At 40.7% G+C, this 3076-nt stretch overlaps 1 pseudogene across 1 annotated transcript; it reads left to right on the plus strand.

The window, feature by feature from the left end:
• On the plus strand, positions 1-1407 carry LOC309843081 (annexin A1 pseudogene; annotated as a pseudogene). Its single transcript has one exon. The product of its transcript is annotated as an annexin A1 pseudogene (transcript).
• The last annotated feature ends 1669 nt before the right edge of the window (positions 1408-3076 follow it).

Below are 3076 nucleotides of genomic sequence, written 5' to 3' on the forward strand. Positions count from 1 at the left end.
GTAGGAAACGTTCACAGTTGAATCTCTCTTCAGTGCTTTGGAAGAAGTTGGGGAAAAAGGATCCTTCTTTCAAAATGGCAATGGTATCAGAATTCCTCAAACAGGCCTGGTTTATTGAAAATGAAGAGCAGGAATACATTAAAACTGCGAAAGGATCCAAAGGAGGTCCTGGGTCAGCAGTGAGCCCCTATCCTAGCTTCAATCCATCCTCGGATGTTGCTGCCTTGAATAACGCAATAACAGTTAAAGGTGTGGATGAAGCAACCATCATTGACATCCTAACTAAGAGGAACAACAGATTAAAGCAGCGTATCTCCAGGAAAAATGAAAGCCCCTGGATGAAGCTCTGAAGAAAGCCCTTTCTGGTCACCTTGAGGAAGTTGTCTTGGCGCTATTAAAAACTCCAGCCCAGTTTGACGCTGATGAACTTCGTGCTGCCATGAAGGGCCTTGGAACTGATGAAGACACTCTGGATGAAATTTTGGTATCAAGAACTAACAAAGAGATCAGAGAAATTAACAGAGTCTATAGAGAAGAACTGAAGAGAGATCTGGCTAAAGATATCACCTCAGACACATCTGGAGATTATCGGAATGCTCTGCTTTCTCTGGCTAAGGGTGACCGATCTGAGGATTTGGGCTTGAATGGCGACTTGGCTGATAGAGATGCTAGGGCTTTGCATGAAGCAGGAGAAAGGAGAAAGGGGACAGATGTGAATGTGTTCGTTACCATCCTTACCACCAGAGCCTATCCCCATCTTCGCCAAGTGTTCCAGAAGTACCGCAAGTACAGTAAGCACGACATGAACAAAGTCCTAGACCTGGAGATGAAAGGCGACATTGAGAAATGCCTCATGGCTATCGTGAAGTGTGCCACAAGCAAACCGATGTTCTTTGCCGAGGAGCTTCATCAGGCCATGAAGGGTTCTGGACCTCGTCATAAGACCTTGATCAGAATCATGGTTTCCGGTTCTGAAATCAACATGAATGATATCAAAGCGTGCTACCAGAAGCTGTATGGTATCTCTCTCTGCCAAGCCATCCTGGATGAAACCAAGGGAGATTATGAAAAAATCCTGGTGGCTCTCTGTGGAGACTAACATTCCTTTGATGATCGCAAGCTTCTTGATCAGAAGACTTAATCCTATCTTTTCATTCCATATCATAGACTTAAATGGGAAAGTTTTCTCAGTGGGATTACATTCTAGCTAAATGCTTTCTGAAAAATATAGCCTATAAGTCATTTTTATATCACAACTCCATATAATAGAAGTTAAAAAAAAAAACTATATTTATCCCAAGCTATAAAAACCTCGTAAACAGGTTGTTCTAGTAACATTACCTGAGAAAGATGTTTGTGCAGTAGAAAATAAATAGATTTTGCAGGACAAAAAAAAAAAAAAAGAAACTTCCTGCATGAGAGAATAAAACTTTACATAGACATTTAAACATCTGCAAGAGAGAGGGCATCCTTACCCATTTCTGTGTTAATAATTCCCAAAGACCAGTGGTTCCTGTAGAGGTCAAGAGGAGAAACTTTGAACTCCCTCAGATTTCCTTACCCTGATTCATTTCTGTGGTCAGGACAGAAGTTGGGGGTTCAGCCCAATTCAGCTTGCAACTATTTTTCCAAGCTTCTAGCTGTTTTAAGTACTACCATCTTCCATGGAGACAACCTTCAAACTTTATCAATTTCATCTATAATTGGTCTTCGAAGACCTTTTCAGCACCTACTTTGAATACCTTGTCGTTAGAAAGAATCCACTTAAATGATCATTCTAGATGTTCATAATTTTAGCTAGTAAACAAGTTTACCTTTTTTTTTTTTTAAATCTACTGGACCATGTAGTTATTGTATGGTAATAATAAGACCAAAGTCTTAGTTTCCCTACAAGTGATGAGGGAGCAGGAGGCTGGCTGAGGACAAAGCAAGAACTGGCACCTTGCACCCCCTCTCCACCCGCTCCCATCGGTAATATGTGTAATGTTCCTCAGTCGGTAATATGTGTGACGTTCCTCAGGTACCTCTGGCTGCCCTAAAAGAAAAACAAATAGTTAACTTGCAGAAATCACAATCCTGCAAGACAGGAGTCTCCCTTGGTTTACCAATGTCCTTGAGATTTACAACAAAGAAGTTACCTTATCAATAGCCCAATTTCCAGAGGCAAATAACTCAGTTCCTCAAGCCCTAACATCATCCTCCCCATCATAAACAAAACTAGAGAAGACTGAGGTAGAAGGAAAAGTAAATAAAGTTAAATTTCTTCTAAACCTGAATCTCACTAACAAGGATGCTTGATAGTAAGAATGTGACATTCCATCAGGAGACTCCCCAATGGTCTTTATGTTAGTACCTCATTACAGGGAAAACGGCCTTGGAGTGATAGTAACCAGGCCTTCAATACCCTGACAGTCTTCTTTACCCCGATAGCCCTTCTGAACACCCCTTTGTCCTCACCTACCCAACTCCTGTGTATATAACCAGTGACTCCTCACAGGCCCTGGGCAGCAGCAGCTCTTCCTGCCCACGGGTCCTGCCCCTGTGCTTTAATAAACCACCATTTTGCACCAAAGATGTCTCAAGAATTCTTTCTTGGTCATTGGCTCTGGACCTCACCCCACCGAACCCCACCTAGGTTCTAGAACTTCATCACAAGGACCAACTCTTTGTCAAAATCCTGGTCACTGCTGTCTCAAATTTAAGTGATTACAAAGGAGGCTGTGTAGGAGAATTTGAGTGACTCAATATAAAGCCATCACCATTACTGGAAAGATAGTTTTATCATACAATGAATTTTAAACTTGAATATCCTAGAATTCTTTAGAAAGACAATAATCATTTTAAGTTTTAATTCTATCACATTAAGCTAAGTGAATATTCTCCCCAGATTTTCTAAGTCATTTAGGAGACAGATCTCAAGATAACAAGGTGCTACATATATTCAAATCTTGCATGTCTTTTACATTAAAGTTTGTCTGCGTATGTCTCTGTAAAGTCTTCAAACTCACCATCACTTATTTTCATAGTAATATGGCTGTACCTGTATCTTTATAAGTTTCAAAGAGTGTAAGAGCAA

The sequence above is a fragment of the Mustela nivalis genome, assembly GCF_964662115.1.
Source record: "Mustela nivalis genome assembly, chromosome: 10".
Lineage (NCBI taxonomy): Eukaryota > Metazoa > Chordata > Mammalia > Carnivora > Mustelidae > Mustela > Mustela nivalis.